This window comes from Dermacentor silvarum, chromosome 5, assembly GCF_013339745.2.
Source record: "Dermacentor silvarum isolate Dsil-2018 chromosome 5, BIME_Dsil_1.4, whole genome shotgun sequence".
In the NCBI taxonomy this organism is placed as follows: domain Eukaryota; kingdom Metazoa; phylum Arthropoda; class Arachnida; order Ixodida; family Ixodidae; genus Dermacentor; species Dermacentor silvarum.
In genome coordinates this window covers 114,393,126-114,417,109 of record NC_051158.1, presented here as the reverse complement: position 1 = coordinate 114,417,109, position 23,984 = coordinate 114,393,126, and the positions used below count along the sequence as shown (strand labels likewise).

Genomic DNA, 23,984 nt, shown 5'->3' with positions numbered 1-23,984 from the left:
TACAGTGGAATGTTGTTGAAAGGATCTTCGCGGGAACCGGAAAATAAAGTGTATCATCGAAAAACCGTGTAATCCAAAGCAAGGTCCAAAGAGTAAGAAAACAGATTTACTTGGCGAAAAACTCGCCAGAAGAGCTTCCTGTAGTGTCGAGTGATGCTGCTCCGCATAACACGTGCATTTTGCGGAGCAGTGTCACTCATCACTGAAGGGGCAGCTCTCATTGGTCGCCGCTCGCGGCTTGTTTGCCGCAGCGGCACAGGGTAATTTAAATCGGTCCTGGACTGATCCCTCCCGCGGCACCAGTTACCTGCTTTGCGGCAGCTTCTGTGTCTCACATTTTTCATTTAGTGTGGCCGGCCCTTAGCATGTTTTTCGTGGGTCATTGGAATGTAATTTATTCTAGTACACTTAAATATAAAGCTACAAGTTTCAGAAATACCAGTTTACAGTCTTATTATGTAATTTCAGGTGAAAATCCAATCGTTTCAACCGTATGAAAATACATTGCTCCTATGTGATGTTGGCCGGGAAAAGAAAAAAAAAATTGTATCCCGTAAAACGTATTATCCAGAATCGTATAAACGAGATTCCACGTGCTACTCCGCTCTAGCACGGTGTGGGATGATGGTAGCAAGCAAATGCCAAGTAGTCGACGAGCAGATGCCGTGCCGCATGTTAACATTTATGAGAGTGTTCGCTCTTACTACTTGCTAAGGAAGGTTCAGGGTAACAGCAGGGAAAGCGTACAGGTGAAGCAAAGTCCCACTGTCGCATTCATGTAAATGAAACTGAGGGTTATGGCACCAAAACATTTTTTGCGTCAGTCCAGCCGACCATGGAGAATGTACCGACAGGATGCCAAGCAGACGCTGAGCAGACGACGCAGCATGTATGAGCACATCTCAAGGGGATTGGTCAAGAATTCATGTTTCCACAGTGCTGCAAGAAACTTCTGAGATAGAGCATAGTACTTTCTGACATTTAGACCATTGCAGCAGGAGGCGAATGAGACATTTCATATTCAGCTCCCATCAGTAACAAAGTGATTGTATTTTTCTTGAAAGAGGCTGTGCATTTAGTATTGTGCCTTAGGGCTGGTGTGAGAGGTTCATTATTGGCTACACTTTTGTTCCCTACTTTCTCTGCCTACATGTTTATCACTAGTAGATGAGGAATGCTATATTTGCAACCTCACTGTATAGGATTTGCAGGATGTATAATAGCTTTTGTTAGTGTGTGCACCTTTGGGAATTTTCTTTCATGTGTGTGACTGGTACTTCCAGTTTATGTTCTTTGGGCATGAAAAGATGGGATCTGTTCTGCTCATCCCACATTTTTATTGCCTTTTGTGTATATAAGTCTTCATTTGGAATCTTCTTTTTTATTTCTCTGAGCCATGTCATCTTCATGTATGGAAGCATTCCTTTACAGTAGTTGAATGACCTGCCTTCACTAAGAATTGACGCTGTCGTTTCTGGAGGACTATATCAATCATAGTGCTGGATGAGTGCATTGCTAATGTTGCTCGTTTTCATTTTGTTTGCACTTATAATGATAACGTCTGTTGCAATCATTTCTTAATAAACATTTTTGTTTTGTTTTTTACTTTTATAGTCTGCTCAGCATTTTATTCTCTTTGATACTTCAAAAAGAATATCAGTGATGGCACTTGTAAGTTTTATGTCTTATTGCCGTTGAGTGCCTTTGCTATTACTTAATCGTAATCAATTTAGTATGTGAGCCAGTTCTTAAGTTCCATGTCTATTGTTTTTTTTTTTTTCATTCCTACATTGGTTCATCTAAGACACTGGCAATTTCGTCACCACTTCTGTTCCATCTTTCTCTGATACAGAGCTCATATGAATGTTTGAATAACTTGAAAAGCCTTTAGTCTGAAAACCACATTTTCAACGCCTTACATGTCTTAGAATAATTATGGGTCCCTAAGATTCTTTAATATTAATTTTATGTAAACATTTGCTGAATGAATATTCAGACTTGGAGAAATTTGCCAAAATGATGCCAGGACTATAAAAAACTTTTGGTTTCTTTATTCTGAAAGTGGCTTTAAAAACTCATTGTTACGTTACTATGCGTATCTGTCCTAGTGCACAATGGCAGAATGTATTTCACCCATTGTCAAGATGAAATTCTTTCCAGTGCCTAGCACCAAATCCTGTTTTGATAGCAGTGTAGTGAGTCTTACGTCCTGCTCACGGTTAACACGTGATGACTCTCAAACACTTGGGGAATGGTGTCCTTGTAGCCAGAGTGACTGAAATGTATAATAGCATACTGTACTTGGAAATTGTCAGTGACCGTCTTGCTATTTACAGTATAGACCACTTATAACGTAACCGCTTCTAGTGCAGAACTGGATATAATACGGTGTTTTCAGACTCCCCTTAATTTTCCCATAGCACTCTATGTGTACGCGTATCGCTTATAGTGCTGTTGCGGGACACAAAATACCGGTTACAGTGCGGCTGCCTGGAAGTTCGGCAGTCAACCTAGATGGCAAACGCTCCCCTCAAGCCACAAATACCATATTTGCTCGAATCTAACACGCACTTTTTTTCTAATAAAACAGATCCAAAAATTGCGTGCGCGTGAGAATCGAGTACGACCCTAAATCTGTGTTTCCATATAGCCGTCGTCATTTCAAAATAGCCGCCTCACGCGCGTCGAGCCTAGCTACTCTTGAGCCTAGCTACCGTAGCTTCCTCCATGGGCTGCAGTACACGTGCTTAGGCAGTAGTCTACCGCCTGCATTCACGTTCTCTGCATCTGCTCTATCGGCATGAAGTACCGAGTTCATCATGATGCTGCATTTAAAAGGAATGTGATCATATGTGCGGAGTCGGACAGAAATCGGGCCGCATCATGGGCGTTCGGAAATTCTGAAACTTGCGTTCGGGACTGGCGCAAACAGAAGGAGGAGATTTTCACCGGCAAAGCAATGCTGAATGGTTTCAATGAACCGAAGCAGGACGTAATCTGTGACGATCCACTTCGGCGATACGATCGCCTTGGCCCTATCTTGAAAGCAATCTTCAATGGGGAAAGTCCGCCACGCGCCGTGTTTTCGCCACTTATAGGTCGCGTTGAAGCGAGAGGCATGATAGCACGAAGGTCAATTAGCTCGGCGCGCTTCGTCACTCGAGCGTTTTGACAGTTTGTTTCCGCGGTCAACGAGCGAGATGTGTTAATGTATGCTTGTGCACGCGTGACACCGTGCTTGTTAATTTATTTAGTAAACGAGTACGGAACCTAGAGTACGGTGACAGCGATGGCAGAAATGTGCCTGGAGTGTCCATTATCGCAATAAAATAGTTGTTTTGGTTATAGTGCGGTACCACGTATAGTGTGGATATTTGTGACTCCGGCGACTTACGTTATAAGCGGTCTACACTGTAATGTGACCATCAAAGGAACTCTTGGTATACCAAATAGTGTTTTAGGTTTTTTTGGTAATGCAAATTCGAGCTGGAGTTGTTTAAAGAGAGTTCGGTCAGCCTGCACTAGTTCTTGTTTACCTCTTAGAGAACAACACAATATATGTCGAGCTATTTATCCTTAGGTGCGAGCAGGTAAGTCAGGAAGAAGTGTTCAATGTTAAACTTGCGATTACTGTGAAGGACCTAAAGTGTGTTGTTGGCAAATTTGGATATTTTGCCTTGTATGTGCATTAAAACATAATTGCCATGTTTCAAATAACAATTTATCTAATCGCCGAATACAGCATGGTCCTTGAAAGTCATTTGAAATGGGTACGTATGTCTCCTCCAAGCCAGCGTGAATCCTGGTGTAATATCGATATGAAGTTCAACTTTGACGGAGGCATGCAAATGTGTCAACAGTTCAAAAGATAATTGTACGAGAAGCTGGAGTAATCTGTCTGTCCTGTTTTTTGGTTGCCAGACAGTATCTCGAATGGCACTTCTGCCAGTCTGCAATAGCTAACTTCTTGACGAGCAATATTGATTGATATCATTTGTTTGATGTTCGAAAACTCTAAATACTCGCTGTGCATGGCTCACGGTTCTTGCACCATGGCAGTAATAAATTTGTTGGTATGAACCTGAGCTTGTGAACACTTAAAACGCTATGCTCAGTGACCGATTTTGCTATTGGCAATGGAACTAACAGTTCACGCTGTTATGAATTGCAGCACTCTGGAGACAAGACATTAAGTGTGCATGATAGAAAAACATAACAGGAAACATGTTAGGCCAAGCAACACATGAATATTTAAACCAGTGGTCCTCAAATGGGGATCTGCGAAGCCATTTTTGTGGGTCCACGAAACTCGCTCCTGGAAACAAACAGAAAAAAGGAAAAAAAAAGTATTTGCGAATATTCGAAAATGTTGCAATATTCGATCGGATACGAATGTTCGAATAAAATTGAAGATATTGCTGACTGTGCCGTAGAAAACACGGTTTTTAGCGTTTGTTTCTAATCTAAGAATATTGAGGCGAGATTGCGCTGAATTTTGTGATAACTTTGTGCTGCTGGCGAAATTTTGCCTGTAAAGCACACATAGCCACTAAACGCCTTAACTCTGCGGGAAAGCCTGCCTCTTAGCAAGGGGCACGGTTTTAAAACAGTGAGAGTCTTTTATTATTATTTTTTTTTCGTTTTTGCAGCGCCACCCCCAATTCTGAGGTTATTGCCTGACAGCAACTGCGATGAGTGACGACTGAAATGAGGCCAAATGCCTCCGAGTTTACGAGCATTTGATGCAGTATAATGAGGTCCAGGCTGGCATGTTCAGTTAGTGGGAATTACTCAATTTTCCAAGTTCACATGAGCCGAGTACACAGTGTTTTAGTGTAATGGCTTACTAGTCTAGTTTTGTAACATTGACAATGTAATTGCATGTTCCGACATATCAAATTAACACAACCAGCTAATAAATGCATGAGAATATTGTCACGTACGAGTTTGTGCCGCTGTGGACAAAATGACGTTGGAAGGTGAAGAGGAGGTTGAAGTGTCTCGAAGATCGGTCGATGGTGTTACCTTGGCCACTGAGCTACAACCTTGTAACTGTATATATTCTAAATACATATATTTTCTCCCCGTAACATTTTGGTGGAGGTGTGGGTACCAGTGGGTACTACGGCAGTGGCGGGAGATGTGACCGACCCGGGAGCAAGCAAAGCAAATTGGCCTGTCATCCGATGTTTGCCATTATTCCATATCTGATTCAATATTCAAAGCTTAAGTATTCGTGTTCGTATTCGAAAATGTTGATATTCACAGACCCCTTAAACAAAAGGGGGAAAAAATTGCGCGTTTTGTTGGAGGCCAGTTTATTCTTGACTCATTCCCAGCTCCAGGACCTGCTCCCGGAACTGCCACAGCAATCTGCACAATATAATTCATAAAAAAATAAGACATCACGATGTTCGTTGTCAATATTATTTGTCAAAAAGAAAATACACAAACCTTTGACCCCCCATCTCGTCACTGCAAAGGGTCCCCCAAACCAGTCATCCTCGCTTCTCGTCCATCCCAAGACTGCCCGTTTCTGCTTGTGTGATGCTTGGCACTCCGACACCTCGCAGTCCCTTCGTTCTCGTCCCTTCCCCTGTGACCGCTGCATCCATGGGCGACTGCCGACTACACAGATGTTAGATTTGAAAGTGGCTCTCTGCTTGAAGAGTGTCATAGTCGAATTCTATTGACAAGTAACTCTAGCCAGAACGAAAGAAGTTGTGGAGGAACCATCGGCAATAATTGTCAATGCAAGTAAATAGCCTGAAAGACAGCAACCCAGAGAGTGAACAAACATTTTTCTTGCCAAATTCGATCCCATTGACCACGAACCACGAAAACGACCAAGAGAGCCAAAAAAATAAATTTTCCTTAAAATGGGTCCGGCATGGACTGGATTACACGGCACACATGAGTCTTGTGCGCTGCTGCTGCGACGGTCTTTATGCGAAGTGCAGATATGGCTGACGATGGTTTCGTTAAAACCAAACTGTAATGTAAAAGTACATTCTAGTGGTTGTTGGGGTCTGATTCACTTTGGCCGCCTGCGGAAACCTAAAATGCCAGTAACAGAAAGTACCTGGTATTTGAAGATCATCTCTAATTTGGCATTTCGTGTCCGGAGATACTCAGTGAAAGGTCGAGTATCAGTGACCGTCTTGCTATTTACAGTATAGACCACTTATAACGTAACCGCTTCTAGTGCAGGACCGGATATATACAGGTGTTTTCAGACTCCCATTAATTTTACCATAGCACTCTATGTGTACGCGTACCAGTTGTCCTCAAAATGTCCTGTAGTGGACGTTCTTTGGACAATCAGACACCCTCAAAAAGTCCTGCAAAAGATGTTTTGAGGATGAACCAGTGATAGGCTGATGATGATGATGATCCTTTATCGCCTTAGGCACCAACAGGCTCATCATATCTACGGTATCTAGGTGGCAGCTGTTTTGTTGAGAGAGCACAAAAACGAAACAAAAAGGCTGCCGCCTGATGAGTTTCTCGCCCTCCATACCCAGTCACATGGTTGCCGTGCTTTATTTGACAAGACCATTATTGTTGGTCGATATAAAGAAGAAATCACCCAGCTGTTTGTTGAAGCTGAGCTTATAGACACACTTGGTGAATTGTGCATTAGGAAGCCTTCGATAGTGCTGTCTCCTAAGGAGTTAGATTTCCTGTGTAAGTGGTGACATGTTGTTATGGCAGATTATCGCGGGTCATTAAATATGGCTTGATAGTATGAATTCATTCTCGCATGTTTCTCAGTGCTTCCACGTGATCTATGTCTGCTATGGCGCATGTGGTATATGAGCGGTCTGGTTTTGAGAATAAATGTTGTTGCTAGTAGCGCTGTGTGTTGTCTTTTTACAATTGTGCCTTCTTATGTCCTGTTACGTTTCGCGCTGCATCAAAAGTGTTCCTAGACCTCAAGAGCGCCTTCGACACTGTGAAGCACATGGCCATACTGGACACGATCATCCGACTCAATCTCGAGGCGAGGTTCCACCAATATGTCAGCCGCTTCCCGAATGGGCACGAGGCGACGGTCAAGATTGACGGGACCTCGCCGCAAATGGTCCGAATGGGGGGTGCGGGAACGCCACAGGGCTCCGTACTCTCCCCCATGCTTTTCAACATGGTCATGATCGGCCTGCCTGAGCGTCTCAGTGCAATAGACGGCATCAATCACACGATCAATGCAGATGACGTGACGGCGTGGACCACGTAGAACACGAGCGTTGTTGAAGTGCAAGACCGGCTTCAGTGGGCCGTCCGGGAGGTGGAGCGGCACCTCGAAGACACGGGACTCATGTGCTAACCCGACAAGTCGGAGATCCTGCTCCACAGACCGCGCTAGAAAGGACCCCTCCCGCAGGGCGTGCTAGATGCCCGTCGTTTAATTGGGCGTCCGCGTCATGAAAAGGGAGGGGACCCGAATATCGACGGTTTCCAAGTTGTGAGTGCTCGGCCTGTGGCGGGAAGAGAACGGTGCCAACCGCGACGCGAGCTGGTTGCCCGACTGCAGAAGAAAGTGGCCGCCGCCACGCACCTCGTGCGGCGGGTCGCAAACAAGAGGAAAGGAATGAGGGAACACAACGTGATCAACGAGGTTGATACAGGTGTACGCGCTGAGCTACATAGCGTACGTCGCCGCGTATGCTGACTGGAACAGGAGCGAAACCGACAAGCTGAACGTGGCAATCCGTAGGGCGTTCAAGACTGCCCTGGGTGTACCCTAGTACACGCTCACCCACAGGCTCCTAGAGCTGGGCGTACACAACACGCTCGAGGAGATCGCCAAGGCACAGAGAATCGCACAGCTGGAGGGGCTGTCAGGCACCAGAGCGAGAAGATGAATCCTCGACCTGCTCGGGATTCGATATCACGAGGCACGGGGACTGAAGGAAACACTGCTACCGGAAGTCAGGGACACCATACAGACGGAAAGCATGCCGAAGAACATGCACCCGGTACATGATGTGCAAAGACGTAAACGCAGGGTAGTAGCAATCCTCGAGGAGCACGGAAGACGAGAAGGCGTCCTCTTTGTCGATGCAGCCAGCTAATTATATAAAAACGTCGCGAGGCGAGATGGCGGTAAATACTTCCGACGCTGCTTGACGAGTGTCCCGTTCTGATCTCGTTGAAAACCTCCGAGCCGCCCCCAGAGGCACCTGCAATAACAGTCACCAACGCCGCGCGCGTTCGGTGCAAACGCAGGCAAAACGCCGACGGCGTCGACAACAGTTCTGCGTGTTGCTGGTGCTGCTGCATGTCCAAGTTTACACAGCTGATAAAACTACTATCCTTGCTCTGTAAGCTCTCTACTAATTTGCTATCGCAATTGATGCTTCGCCTTTCGGGTGAAACTGCGACATTTTTGTAGTAGTAGTAGTGATGGTGGTGTTGGTAACTCCGGTTCATCTCGCACATTCCGTTGTAGCGGCGGTGGTGGTGGTCCTCCCCCGTCGCCATCACCGTCGCCGGCGGGCCCCGGGTACCATGGCTGCTGTCCATATGCAGCCAGTCTGGAGTCGCAGCAGGGTGGCCCTGTGTCGCCTGGTGAGGCCAGACTCGGGGAGCAGCTTGGGTCCCTTGCCATTTGCCACCCTCGGGTCGGGGTGGATCGCCAGTAGAAGCTGCTTAAGTCGTGGCCTCGAGTAGTCTGAAGCCGCCACTGCTTGAGTGAATGTGACTCCTGGGTGGTGGGCAGCTTTGGCGAGTGTGTCCACCTCCTCGTTTCCAGCTATGCCCACATGAGAGGGCAGCCAGTGAAAGGAGACGGACACTCCGGAGGAGGCGAGCGCCGGGAACTTCGCGGCCAAGAAGGTCAGTCCAACTCGATGGCAGTTGGAAAGGGACTGCAGCGCCGGTTTACTGTCGCAGTAGCACAGCGACCGGCTGTGCAGGTGGGTCCTCAGCCAGGAGGTCAGCAGCCAGGTGAAGCCCCGCCAGTTCCGCCACTGTCGAACTCGCTGGGAACGGGGCCCATGTGCTTTGGGAATGCCAACGCCATGAGGAAGAAGGACATAGAGGAAAGGGGAAGACAACAGCAGGGCCCTCTGAAGCAGGGCGCCTCGCTGAGAGATGGCAAGCCGCCCTCCGCAGCGAGGCACCCGAAGACCAGGAGTGGGCTGTCCAGCGGGCCAGCGCCATTGACGGGGATCTCGGAAGATTTTCCTCCAGCAATGGACCCCTGGCAGCCAAGCCCCGGGCACCAACAGCAATAACCGTTGGACAAATAAAGTTTATTCCTATCCTATCCTATCCTTGGTGGCTGACATCGTGGGATACCTTGCTGCTTCACTCTTTCATTGCCAACCACAGCTGCTATCACTCGCGGGTACTCCAAACAACATAAGTTGCAAAAGATGGTTCAATCAAACACAGTGGTAAGGCATCAAGACCAGTTGATCAGAGTTTAACTCCACATATAAAAAAAATCAAAATCGAGCTCGATGGCATAGTAACGACCTCACATGAAGTATACCACCTAATTTTTTGTTTATCAGCCGAAACAATAGCAAAACTTCAATTTCAGGGTCTCTTCTAACATAAAACTAAATGTCCTCAAAATGTCCTGTAGTGGACGTTCTTTGGACAATCAGACACCCTCAAAAAGTCCTGCAAAAGATGTTTTGAGGATGAACCAGTGATAGGCTGATGATGATGATCCTTTATCACCATAGGCACCAACAGGCTCATCATATCTACGGTATCTAGGCGTGCGCGGCTTGTTGTTGGTTGACCCCTTATCATTCATATTGCACAGTTTGTTCAAAGATCAAAGCGTCCAGGTTGACGCAGGAAATGAAACGCCATGCAGTGCTCGTCGCCCTGGCCTCGCACAACAGTGACTTCGAAATTGCCACTTTTCTGAATGTAGCGAAGTTTTTCGTTTACAAGGTGCGGACAGAATGGATGTGTTCTGGTGGTGACGTGACATCTGTGGCGAAAAGGAAAAAGCATAGTCAGCGGTCACAAGTCGTCGGAACCCTTGATTTTCTCCGGCGGTTGCAGGTCATCGTGAGTGATGACCCAGGGAAGTCAATGCAGGCCATTGCGGAGGAGCTTCAAGTCGCAGAGTCGACTGTCAGGCTCGCTGTGCACGGGGACTTGAGGTACCATTCCTATGTCATGAGGGGGGGGGGGGGGGCAATTCATGTCCGATAAAACTTAGGAGAATCGTCTGCTCCGGTCGAAGCGCTTTCTAAGCAAGCTGAAGACACCTGAGGATCCTGGAATCCTCCGTTTTTTTTTTTTTTCAGATGAAAAGAACTTTGACCAAGACCAAAAAGTTAACCACCGTAACGATGGGTGGCTTTGCGCAAGCGCTGATGAGGTGCCAACACTGATGCATACAAAATTTCCGCCGTCAGCAATGAGGGTGACGTCATGCCACCACATTTTTTACAGGACTCCGCTTTAATGCTGCTGCGTATGTGGAGGTGCTTGCCATCATTGCAAAGCCCTGGATAGAGACTGTTTCAAGAGGAAGACCTTATGTCTTTCAGCAAGATTCGGCTCCCGCCCACACTGCCTGCGTCACCCATGGCTGGCGAACAACTTATACGACCACGTCACTCCCAACTTAATTGTGGCCTCCTAGTTCTCTATAAATTTAAATCGGCTCGACTACTATGTTTGGGGTGTCGTTGAGAGAGATGCCATTAAACAGCCACATAATACAAACGACTCGCTGAAGGTCTCCATTGCTGACTCAATGGCCAACATCTCTAAGGACCACCTGATCCGTGCATGCATCCATTTCCGAAGCCAAATCGGTTATTGCTGCGGATGGCGGATTCATTGAGTAGTTGTGTAAATAAATCGTAAGAGAAGTATTTCCCAAAGTACGGTGAAAATAGTCTATTTTTGCTGCAGATATTCTCTGCCTGAAGCCAACATTGTGTTCTCAAATACCTCGCGCATCCGGCCGGTATTGCACTTTTTATGGTGAAGCAATACCAGCATCTAGCATGAACATTTCATATTGACGTACAGTGATCCCTATAGAAATAAGGCCAATGTATGAGTAACCCCAGCTGACTCTGAAACATCCAGTCTGTACCTGTTTATAATGTATCTATTTGTTGCCTCATGTTATATTTTAGGGGCGAAGTACCTTAGGGCCTGAGCCTTGTCCCTCAGTTGTCCGTTGTCTGTAGCTCTGGTTTGCATGGAGACCGCTAGGGGCGCTGTGGTGCACAAGGGCTATATAAGCACTGTATATACTGTACACATGTACAGTGTATATATATATATATATATATATATATGTATACCCGCCGGGGTGGCTCAGTCAGCTAAGGCGTTGCGCTGCTGCGCACGAGGTCGCGGGATCAAATCCCGGCCCCGGCGGCCGCATCTCGATGGAGGCGAAATGCGAAAACGCCCGTGTGCTTGCATTGTAGTGCACGTTAAAGAACCCCAGGTGGTCAAAATTAATCCGGAGCCCTCCACTACGGCGTGCCTCATAATCAGAACTGGTTTTGGCACGTAAAACCCCAGAAAGAAAGATATGTGTATGTATAGCATATGTACGCCAAGCTCCGGCTTCCGCTTTCGGTTCCACTACTGGTTCCGTTTCCGGAAGCCGGCTTCCGGAGAACGCTTCCAGCGTTTTGCCCGAATGATCCTCGGTGCTTCGCCCACTCATCATCATTCACTTCGTGGATATGCGGTGTTTTTTTTTGTGCCATTCATGGCTCATAAGAGATCTCTGTATTTTTTTATTATATTTATTATTTACTTAAAGAAGTATTTTATTCCTGAACAATTTTCTAAAGTGATTGAAATAACACCTTTACGTTTGTACATTGCACGCCGAAGCTCGTTGCTAGCTGCAGCCTGCACACGCCATCTCTGATGCAAAATAAGTTACGTGCATCCCTACTGTTTCTCTCGTTTCCCTTACGCCCTCTTTCTGTGCTCTTTGCACAATAAAGTACTAGTCAAAGCTAACGAACTGTCTTATAAAGACGTAGATACGGCTGTAAACTACTGCAGCGACCGTGACTGAAAAACTCGTAGTTGGGGGCAGAGCTATCACTGCACGTAAGTATGCAGATAAGGGCGCGAGTAATGTACATTTTTTGTTAGTCTTAATTCATTTCAACAATGGTACCGCACCGTTGAAGTTAAATAGCCTCCAAGTGCCTTGCGTAAAAATTGAACGCAAAAAACTACAACGCGTAGCAGGCACCTTCACTTTCCGTGCACTTCCCAAGCACGGAAAGCCCACGGGTCCTAGAGTTTAATGTATATGATCGCCAAGGGGAGCACAATCTTATAAATTTGTCGTTTGTAAACATCAACATTGCATAAATAAAATACAGAGATGTCTTAGGCCACGACATAGAATAAAGAACCCTACTACCGGGTCAATGCACACCAGCAGCAGACAAAAGGGGGCCAGAACGTCTACGTTCACCTTCATAAAAGTATGAATTGGCAGAGGGTCAAACAGGAATGCAAGGAGCATTTATGGCTAAAAGGGAAAGTGGCAGGAGAGCAGACACTCCTTGGCTTTGTATACCTGTGGACAGGAGCAAATGCCAATGAGGAAAACAAAAAAAAATGCTGGAATGCATATCAAGTGACATTAATGAGCAAGGAGGAGGGTGCGAGATTATTATACTAGGAGACATGAACGCACACATAGAAGACATGGACGGGTACACAGACTCAACAGGCAACATGATGCTGGACATGTGTGAAAGGCATGACTTAGTTGTATGCAACAGTACTGAGAAGTGTGAAGGGCACATAACATGGCAGGTAGGGAGCCTGCAGTCGATGATAGATTATGCACTAATGTCACATAGGATGCATGATAGGCTAAAGGTAATGAACATAGATGAATATGGCTCCAGAAGTCTAGGTAGTGATCACAAACGTATTAAGGTGAGTTTTGGAAGAGAAATGAAAGTAGGTAGGAGGCAAGATGAACAACCAGGTGGAATATTTTACTCAGAAAAGCAGCTGGAAATAGCAACCCAACATATTGAGGAAGTAATTTCAGAGGATACTAAAACAGAATGGACATATGCAAATTTAACAGGGCTATTTGAGCTAGAGCTTGCTAACCTACGAGTCATGCCCAAAGGCAATAGAAGACGTAAACCCAAGAGCTGGTGGGATGAGGAGGTTAAGAAGGCCATAGCGAAATGTCACGAAGCATCCAGGGAACACAGATATTCAACGCAGAGGGGTGAACCAGAAGCTGATGTAGACAGAAAATGGGATAACTTCTTGAACTGTAGAAGGGAAGCATCCCATTTGATCAATGAGAAGATTAGTAGAAGAAAGGGGACCCAATGGTTGTCAGAAGTAAACAAAAAGGAGGGAAAACCAGCGAAGAAGTTTTGGAAACATCTCTACTCCTTGAGTAATAAGACTAGCCTAGAGCAGAGGTTTATAGTTACAGCTCAAGGTGTTCGGCTAGAAGGAGATGAGGCAATGGAACATATAAGAACAATGATTACAGAAAAATTTAAAGGACGAAACGTAGCATGTGCTCAATCATGTGAGGATAGACTGGTTAGTGCAGTGGCTCCACTTGAACAAAGTGAGTGGGAAGGGGCAGAGAAGAGGGTTCCTAGTAGCACGTTGACAGGTCCCGATGGCATCCCAATTATGTTAATAAAGACATTGGGCTCAAAGTCTAAGAAAGTGTTAAGAGAGGCAGTGAGCAAAATGATGATGATCATCATCATCAGCCTATATTTATGTCCACTGCAGGACGAAGGCCTCTCCCTGCGATCTCCAATTACCCCTGTCTTGCGCTAGCATATTCCAACTTACGCCTGCAAATTTCCTAACCTCATCATCCCACCTGACTTTCTGCAAAATGATAATGGAAGGTAAAGCCCTCGACGGGTGGAGACTGAGCAGGATGAGCATGATATACAAGGGAAAGGGAGACAAAGCTGACATAAACAACTACCATCCCATAAGAGTGACGTCGGTGGTTTACAGGGTGGTGGTGCACATTATAAAGGACAGACTGCAGGCATGGGTGGAGGGCGAGGAGGTGCTGGGGGAACTACAAAAGGGGTTCCGAGACAAAGAAGGTTAGAAGATAATCTGTTCTCATTGACACAGTGTATTGAAATAGCAGAAAAGGAACACAGGCCTCTATGGCTCGCATTTCTGGATATCAAGGGAGCCTATGACAATGTAATCCAAAAGGATTTGTGAGACATACTGGGCACTCTAGATGTGGAAGATGGAGTGAGTAATCTTATAAAAGATATCTATAAAAGTAACAAGGTGCTTATAAAATGGGAAAACAAGGTATCTGAGCCTATAGAGATACAGCAGGAGCTTAGGCAGGGGTGCCCTCTGTCACCTTTGTTGTTCATGCTGTATTTACAAGGATTGGAGAAAAAAATTAGAGAGGAGCGGACTTGGCTTCAACCTTTCCTATTTCAAGCAAGGAGAATGGATTAACAGTCGTTACCAAGACTGATGTATGCGGATGACATTGTACTTATGGCTGACAGCAAGGAAGACTTGCAGGGATTAATGGACATCTGTGGTAAAGAGGGAGATAGCTTAGGTTTGAAGTTTAGTAAAGAAAAATCGGCAGTCATGATATTTAATTATAATCAGGGCAGTGAGCATAGGATACAGGAGATTACGCTGGAGGTAGTGGATAAGTACAAATATCTTGGAGTGTGGATAAACAATGGGGCTGAGTACCTAACGGAACATGAAAAATATGTAACGACTAAAGGTAGCAGGAATGCAGCTGTGATGCAAAATAGGGCACTGTGGAATTACAATAGGTACGAAGTGGTGAGAGGGATTTGGAAAGGGGTGATGGCCCCTAGTTTGACTTTCGGCAATGCGGTCCTGTGCATGAGATCAGAGGTTCGAGCAAGGTTGGAAGTTAAGCAGCGAGGGGTAGGTAGGCTTGCTTTGGGAGCACACGGAAATACACCAAATCAGGGGGTACAGGGTGACATGGGATGGACGTCATTCGAGGGCAGAGAAGCTAGCAGCAAGATCACCCGCCATGGTTGCTCAGTGGCTATGGTGTTAGGCTGCGGAGCACGAGGTCGTGTGATCGAATCCCGTCCATGGCGGCCGCATTTTGATGGGGGCAAAATGCGAAAACACCTGTGTACTTAGCTTTAGGTGCATGTTAAAGGACCCCAGGTGGTCCAAATTTCCGGAGTCCCCCACTACGGCGTGCCTCATAATCAGATCGTAGTTTTGGCACGTAAAACCCCATAATTGAATTGCTAGCAGCAAGATCGAATTTGAGGAGCGATTGAGAGAAATGGCAGAAAAGTGGTGGGCAAGGAGTGTTTTCAGTTATTTGTACATGAGGAATGTTGACACAAAATGGAGGAAGCTGACCGGAAAAATGATAATGCTAGGGGAAGCTCTTTGTTGTTTGAAGCCAGGACGGGAGTATTGCGGACTAAGATGTACCGAGTCAAGTACCAAGGTATAGACACGTTGTGCGGTGCATGTGGAGAGGAAGAGGAAACGGCGGAACACCTCATACTTTTCTGTAAAGGGCTTAACCCTACAGTGCAAAGCAACGTGGGTCATTTTTTCAGAGGATTGGGGTTTAGGGACAGTGGAGGCAAAATAGACTTTAAGCGGGTAGAAATAACCAAACGGAGGTTATCTGATTGGTGGCTAAAATCAAGGCAAGGGTGAAATTTCACCTTCCACAAAGTACAAAATATGTGAATAGTCATGGCTAGGTGGCGTGTGCCACCACCCAATTTAAAGGGTTCAGCCTCATCCATCCATTCAACCCAAGACGCTAAATTTAACCAAAGATGTCACATCCGTTTATTTGCACGGTGTCTGTGTTTCGGGATCGGTAGCATTGTGAAGCGGTCTGTATTTCGTGCCTTCTCACAGCGTAATTAATTTTTCCACTCTATATGCGTGTAATAAAAGGTTGGGGCTGTCAGCTGCTTGATACGTTACCGTTTGTTATCTTGCGCACATACTTTGCCTCGTGGCCGCGTCAGCTTGCAGCCGGCCTGTGAAGTGGTCCGTGGCATCTCGTGTAAAGCTAATCGTGTGAGTGGTATTGCCTCCGTCAGGATCGTCAATGCGTGCACAGAACCGTTCAGAATTCTGGTTCAGTGAAGGATGCGTGAAAGAATGAGGACGTAAGAAAACCCTGGTATGGGTGAGCTGTTCTGCCAGATCGCGCTTTTAGAAAATCTCGCTTTTAGACCATCATTAAATCGCGCTTTTACGCGCGAGATGGTCGAACAGCTTTGCTACTGCTTTTCTATAGCTCTGCTGCAGCTCATTTAATCATCGCCTGTATAATTTTTAATAAGACAAATGGCATCACTGTGCGGAAAAGCGTCTCGAAGTTTCCCAACAACAGCCAGTGCCGCTGTGCCTGTTGCATGCACGCTTACCAGCTACACGCTGTCCTGATGCAGTTAAAATCAAATCAAATCAGTTTATTTTCTACTCATAGATGAGGGCAGGCTCGGGAATAAAAGTGACATTAGTCGCTTGAGGGGAACCCGAGCCTCCCTGATACATGGAATGCATTGAGGAGAGACGAACAAATTTCATTCATAGGAAGAAAGGGTTAATATTTTACAAGTTGTAATACACATAGGTTCATCACGAACTGAAAATATAGATACACAGATTCCTTTACGGTTAAATTACATAGTACAATACATGAAGAGAAATTACAATATACACTGAAAGTTTAGTTAGTGATAAATAATATTCCGTTGATTTCATGATAAAAGTGCTTCCCTAATAACACGTGCGTCACATTCTTCAATTTTTATCCTTTTTTGAATTAATTTGTTTAATAAAACAGGAACAGTGAAGCGAAGCATTTGTCGGCCAAAGTGTGTTCTGCAGAATGGAATGATCCAGTGTTGTTGGTGACGAGTAGGGTATGGGATAATGTCTAGTTCTAGTTGAAAAATATCCAAAAATGCGCAATTGCTATTGAGCAGGGATTTTTTATATCTTATTGCTAGGTAATACTCGCAAAGCTGATGAATTGGAATAATGTTAAACCGTTTAAATAATTCACCTGTGTGCGCATAATAGTCAACATTAGCAATGTGCCTAATCGCTTTTTTTCTGTAGTTTGTATAGTCTATTAATGTTCGGTGCTATTGTACTTCCCCATACCAAAAAACAATAACTGACATGCGATAAAAACAAGCTGTTATAAAGTGTTATCTTAACGGAAACTGGAAGCAAGGAATGCAGTCGTGCAAGTATACCTACACGTTTGGAAATATTAGTTGATAATTTGTGGTTCCCATGACATTATACAATTAAAAAACACTTCTAAAGTTTTAACCATCTCTACAATTTCAATCGTCGCACTACCTAAGCATAAGGCATCACCTGGAGAAGTAATCTGCATCCGCGAGTGAAAAATGACAGTGTTTGTTTTTGATGCGTTAATGACTAATGAATTTTGCTCACTCCATGCATTTAGGCACTGTAATGTAGTGTTGATAAGTGTAGTCAATGCACCCATATCGTTACCAGTGAAGAAAATGCTAGTGTCATCGGCATAGATTATATATTTAGGTTCATCACTAATTTTTTACAATATCGTTGATGTATAGGTTAAAAAGCAGCGGCCCTAAAATGCTACCTTGTGGCACCCCAGTGGTTATCAGCTGAAGAGAAGATAAGTAATTGTTAATTTTTACACATTGCGATCGGCATTTAAGGTATGATTTCAAGAGTGAAAGTGGGATGCCACAAATACCATACATTTCTAGTTTTGCAATTAAGGTGTAATGACAGGCGATCAAAGGCCTTGGAAAAATCTACAAAGATTCCAATGCAGAGTTTCTTATCTTCAAAAGATATTAGAATTCTTTCTTTTTGGGCTAGTAAAGCAGTCTCAGTCGACCTGCCTTTCATGAAACCATATTGTGATTTTGTTATTATGTGAAATTTGGTGCAGAAGTTTATGACTCTTTTAAAAATAATTTTTTTCAAGGCTTTTGAAAATATCTGGTAATATAGAAATGGGTGAGGTAGTTCGTAAGGCCATTTTTGTCTCCTTTTTTATATAACACAGTGACAACAGACGTTCGCATTTGTTTTGGAAAACAGCCTGTCGATAAAGACAGGTTATAAATGTGAGTGAGCACAGGAGCTATAATATGGGTTACATGCTTGATCGAAGATATCTGAAAGCGGTCTATGTCACGTGCGCTAGTGATCTTTAGCGCAGAGATCGTTAAGGCTATTTCTTGATCGTCGGTTGGTCCGAAAAAGATGCTGTTCGTTTCTGTAGTCTCTGCACAAGTTACCGTTGGCTGTAATTTTTGTGTTGGCTGTACAACATTTATGAGAAAGTGGTTAAATTTTTCGGCAAGCTCTAGATCTTTAACAATCTGGCCATCTATTTCTATTTCCGTAATTCCTGAGCAAATAGGTGTCCTGTGAAGTAACGTATTAAGCTTCCTCCACTCCCATTGCAGCAGTCTGGATCAAATTGTTGACTTAAATAATTTCTTTTTTCTTTCCTAATAAACGCATTTACTTTGTTGCGGAATTCTTTAAATGTTTTTAGGTCTGATAGGTCTCTAGTTTTTAAAAACCTTCTAAAAAGTTTCGTTTGCTTTTTGGTCATTTTTAAACAAACATTCATGATTTATCCATGGTTTTCGATTTTTACGGCATTTTTTTACAACCTTTTCTTTAAAATGCTTAAGATAAATTTGTTTAAGGATAGCTATGAATGTGTCGTAGGCTGAATCTGCAGTTAATGAAAGGTAGACTGTACTCCAATCTGTTTGTGAAAGACTTGTGCTAAAAGCAGCTAAGGTAAGAGGCATGATGTCTTGAACTGTTCTAGCCGGTAACTCCGTGGGCTTTTTGGTAGCACTGTCTGTAATAAAATAAAGTGCTAGGTAGTCGCTCATATCACACCACAATACACCTGACTCCATGTTATTTTTGTTTGTGTTGGTAATAAACACATCAATTAAAGTTGCCAAATTTGGTGTGATACGTGCGGGGTAATCTGTTACTATCTCGTAACCATTTGACACAACCGCAGCCACAAACTCAGTTACGAGGGGAGAAGATTCCAGTACGGTTGATGTTAATGTCACCACCAAGAATTAGTCTTAAGTTGTTGTCATTTACGTAATTGAATAATTTTTCAAGAACACTGGTGAAATTATTTACAGATGAATCAGGTGGTCTGTATATGACAGAGTAAACGTAATTTCGTGACGTTAGAGTTAAGCATTCAATGTCACAATGAATAAAAGAAAATTATGGTACTATCTAAGAGTTTATGCCGTTTTTTATTAACACGGCAAGGCCACCACCTTGTTTCTTTGTACGATTGAGGAAGTAAGTGTTATAACTATCTTGCCTGTAATCCTGGTCTTCTAGAGTATACCAAGTCTCCGTCATTATAATGTCAAAAGTAAAAGAAAAGGTATTAAGAAAAGCAGATAGTTCATCTTTCTTGTGTCGGGCTGAATGAATGTTTAAATGAAAGCAGCACAGTTTGTCGCGAAAGTGACTTGCTACAAGATTATTGACGTCACGAGATGATATCGCCATTGCGAAAGAAAAAATGTACCACAACAGTGCACAGCGATTCTAAGCAATCTTTTCAATGTCACATGCTTCACGAATGTGCAGAACATGTGAGTTTTCATCTTTCCGTGCAAGAATACACCCATAATTCGTCCACACAAACTACCAGTTTGTTGTTTTCTTTTTAGCTATTGCCATGCCAAGAAGTTGCTTTAAAACTGGGCATAAGCGTTCATTAATGAACACAGGCGTGTTAGAGGACTGGCCAAAATCCTTTGTCGAGATGTGCGTTCTCTTTGCTTTTTGAAGCACCGAATCGTGTTTGGAGCGGCTCTTGAATTGCACTACTATGTTCGGTATTGAAGTGGCATTTTTTGCAGGTACATGGTGCCACTTTTCAACATCATCTTTCGAGATGGGAACATTTAACAGTGCGCCAATCTCATGAACGGTACTAGGAAGGTCCTCATCAGCAAGTTTGGGTATTCCCTTAATCTCAAGGTTACATTTTCGAGAGTATTGTTCAGAGGCAGTGATCCTCTGATCCGCTTGAGACATTTGTTTTCTCAAAGCTTTGCACTCAATTGTTAGCTTTTCATTGATGCTCCTTAGAGACTTGTTGTCCCCTCGCAAGATCAATGTTTTCTCCCTTTAATTTTTTTACTTCTTCATTCAAAAAGCTCACACTGCCTTTTAGGTCTCTTATTTCGTTCCGTAGTTCTCTCTCAATTGCAGATTTGAATTCAAGCATTTCCTTTCTCATCTCTTCTCGAAACTTTGCTAATTCACTCATATTCACAACACCAAATTATCACTTTGGCTGCAGAGAGGCAGCGATTTGAAAGGTACTTGTGCAGTAAGAAAATGATTGCTAACCTGCAATAAACGAAAGCATGCGTGTAAGGCACGAACTTTCGCTGCCCTCACTGCTGCCAGGTGAAGTGCAGGGCTCCAATGCAGCAGGTTTTACAGGAAGGTCACAAGTCTATAGCAAGACAACAAGTCTTGTTGGCAGCAGCGATTATGATGTGGTAAAACGATTATGATGCGGTATCAGCCTGCTACTGCGTGATGCAGGGTCACTTTGATAAGAAAATTCAAAAGAACAAAATAAATGAATTCACTAAGTGTGGTGTCAAACGTTGCCAAGCGTGATAAGCGGATTTGCCTCATAAGATGCGTTAAATAAGTCGGCTTCCTAAAGTCAGCTTTGCCGCAGTAAATTTGTGTTAGGCGGTGAAGCTTACTTATAAGTATTGCAGTGAAGCATACCAAAGTAAAAAGGGGCCAATGTCACGAGACGTATATTGTGTTTTAGGTGCGAAGCACCTTATGCGCCCGGGCTGTCGGTGTCTCCTGTCGTAATCGTCATCGTCGTCGTAGTCACGGTAAGCAAGCGGCTCGTGCAAACACCTCAGCTTGGGAGACCAGTGGTAGAGCAATTAAAAAAAAAAACTAAGCTACACATAGCATTGGCAGTTTGTGCTGAGACCTGTTTGTATAGGGTGAGGCAAAAATATGTGAACTATAAATGTTTTTTATTTTTAATTTTCCAGTATAAACCATGGAGTGCCGATATTTCATTGGGTAATGAAGGAAAATAGCTGTCTGGATGGAGTTCCTTCAGTCCCCATGCATCGTACAATAAAAAATTCACTGCCTGGACCACACGGGATGTACCATCGCGCCTGACAATTGGTAGGATCTACAAGAAGTTTATAAGGACACGGTCCGTTCAAGATGATTGCAAGGGAAACAACGGTAGAAAGAGATTCGTCCGAACTCAAAAGAATATCGTCCTTGTTCAGGATGCATAGGTGGCCAGCCCAATCAGTCCTCGCACAGACTTTCTCTAAATACTAACATTTCTCAAAAGTCAGTGATTAGAACTTTACACCGTGATTTAGAAATGAGGCCATACAACTTGCAGATTGTACAGCAGCTCACAAACAGACAAGCAAGTACGTGTGAATGCTTTACAAGTTATCTTGGAAATGGTGCACATGGAGCATGACATTCTCTTCATGTTTTCTCATGAAGCAACATTTCACATCAGTGGTCGTGTGAACAAACAACTGTGTCATCTGGCCAACCAAGCACCCGCAAGAAGTTCGCAAGCACATGCGGGATTCCCCCAAGGTGAACGTTTGGTTTGCATTGAGCAGATTTGTAGTGATTGAAACCTTGTTTTAACACGAAAGTGTTTTATGCCTGTTTCATGACTGGTTCCGGCAACGGATGTGAATGCCATTCAGGAGCGGTGAAGTGAAATATTGCATTGTGACACTAACGAGTGCTCATGGGGAGTGCCTTGGTAGTCACAGCACAGCAGAGGAGGCTCCAACACGGTGTAGCCATAAAATGGAGAACCAAGTGTAGCCTTGTGCATAGAGTTTCATACAATAATTATACAATAAATAATACAATAAGAACATGATTAAAATTGCCCAATGCAGAATTCGAACACAGGACCTCTAGCAGAGAAGCCCGATATTGAAACCATTACGCCACGGACGCATGCGTCAACAAGCAACATAAAATACCCTTATGAATTTATTTCGGTAAGCCACTGCATTGAGACGCTTGGCGCATTTCGATTTGGCCACCTTGACAAGCTGCACTGTTATAATTAGTAGCACTTGTGCATGTTTGCAGCGTCTTCTGCACTTCAAAAAGTATAGATTGCTTTGAAATTTACGGCAATGAAGGAATATAAAGGAAGTGTCTGTGTTCACCCGGTCGAGGGAACGCAGACGTTAGGTTCACCCAAACGTCACGTCTGAGATGTCACTGTGACGTCACATTCGTCCTTGATTCGGCGGCAGAATGGCAAGCTTCAACAAATGCATGAAGGTGTGGATCGTTTATTTTTAACAGCGGAGCTGTTCTCAGTCGAGCCTTCGCCGTCTGTCCATTGTCACGCAAACCACATGACCAGGAGAGGATGAGAGCTGCGCCGGGGGAGGGCAGGTCACGTGACCACCGGAGGCTATCTGCTCTCATCATCCACAAGTGCAACCACACAGGCTTCTCGGGAAGTTGCAACTTCAAGTCACATCTGTGCACACACACAGTCAAGTGCCTGTTTTCCTACACTGGTTGATATCCTTCGCAAAGTCTGACCACTTCAGCAGTCACTTGAGCAACGGCACCCTACCGTTATGCAAGTTTTAGATGGGTTACTAACCTGAATAGGCTCCATGAGAACTTGGTACCATGCAAAGTAGGTAACTTGCAGTCTAGGTATGCCTTGTGGAATGAACAATTGGAATTGGGATTGTGCAGTCGCGTTCGATGTGAGCTGCAACACCATGCCTATAGTCTATAGAGCTTTAAGACTGCACGGCAGTACTGATATATGAAACATTGAGCTAACGACTGTCTCAATTACTGGCATTTATTAAACCAATGTTTTGTATGTCTGTGCAACATAGAACACCATGACACGAACACCACGAGGGAGCAATGGGAGGCACTGCTGTCCAGCTCGGCCCTCGACGACCAGCTCAAGCTGATCCAGAGAGCAGAGAAGATGGCAAGAGCCAGCAGAGCCCTAGACTAGGGGCCCCGACCATTAGCGATGCCCCATTGGGGCAAGACAAAACTATCTTTGGATTAAAGTTTATCTATCTATCAGTTGTAGTGAAGAAGAGGGACGATGCAGTGGGGCATCCTTACCAGCACTGTCTAGTGGGTCAGTCTCTCCAGCGCATCGCTCGGACTACGCCGCTCGCGCTCGCGGTTCCCTGAACTGATCGGACGGTCAGCCCTAACGCTTGCGTGCAATAAATGCCCTTACACTATATATGTTTGTGCCTACGTGCACTGCAGTTTTTCGGCCCCCTTGACTAGGGCACTAAGTTCCAGTTCACATAGAATGCAGCCGTACATATATGTGCATTGAGCTGCACGAGCGCGTTTGCATTCTTGTGCATTAAAGAGGACAAGTGTGACTATATGCTGTGTAAACTGCAATGTACAATCTCTTCAAAGGATAGTCCAGCAGGATATAATAACATGTTCAATCATGTTAGAATGTAACTGTGACTGCCTGCAGTGAAGGTTAAAGGGGCACTTGTTTTGATGAGATTGTCTGTTGATGAGACCTTGTTCATGTGGCATTTCTTTATGTGAAGACATAAGAAACTTAGCAGTGCACAGTAATACTTGCTGCTGGGCTAGTTGGTACATGATAACTGGTGTGAAATAGTCGCACAACAACCACGAAAGCGAGACGAGAAAGAAAAGTGCACATTTTGTATGTTCATGTAGCAATGCTAGTACAGCAATGGCCTAAGAAGGCAGAAGAGAGCCACATAGGTGCATGTGTATGTGCATTTTTTTGTCCTTGGCCACTTTGCACTTTGTTATTCTTACATTTTTCAAAGGCTGTGCATTCAGTATTGTGCCTTAATGCTAGTCCGACAAGT

The 23,984-nt window shown here is 44.4% G+C and overlaps 2 protein-coding genes across 2 annotated transcripts in view; one reads left to right on the top strand and one right to left on the bottom strand.

The window, feature by feature from the left end:
- Nucleotides 1-23,984, top strand: part of LOC119454348 (zinc finger protein 135-like) — a 267,008-nt gene that overhangs the window by 22,891 nt on the left and 220,133 nt on the right. The window lies entirely within an intron of this gene.
- LOC119453730 (gastrula zinc finger protein XlCGF49.1-like) overlaps nucleotides 1-23,984 on the bottom strand; it is a 219,249-nt gene that overhangs the window by 61,302 nt on the left and 133,963 nt on the right. The gene's annotated exons all lie outside the window — the stretch shown is intronic.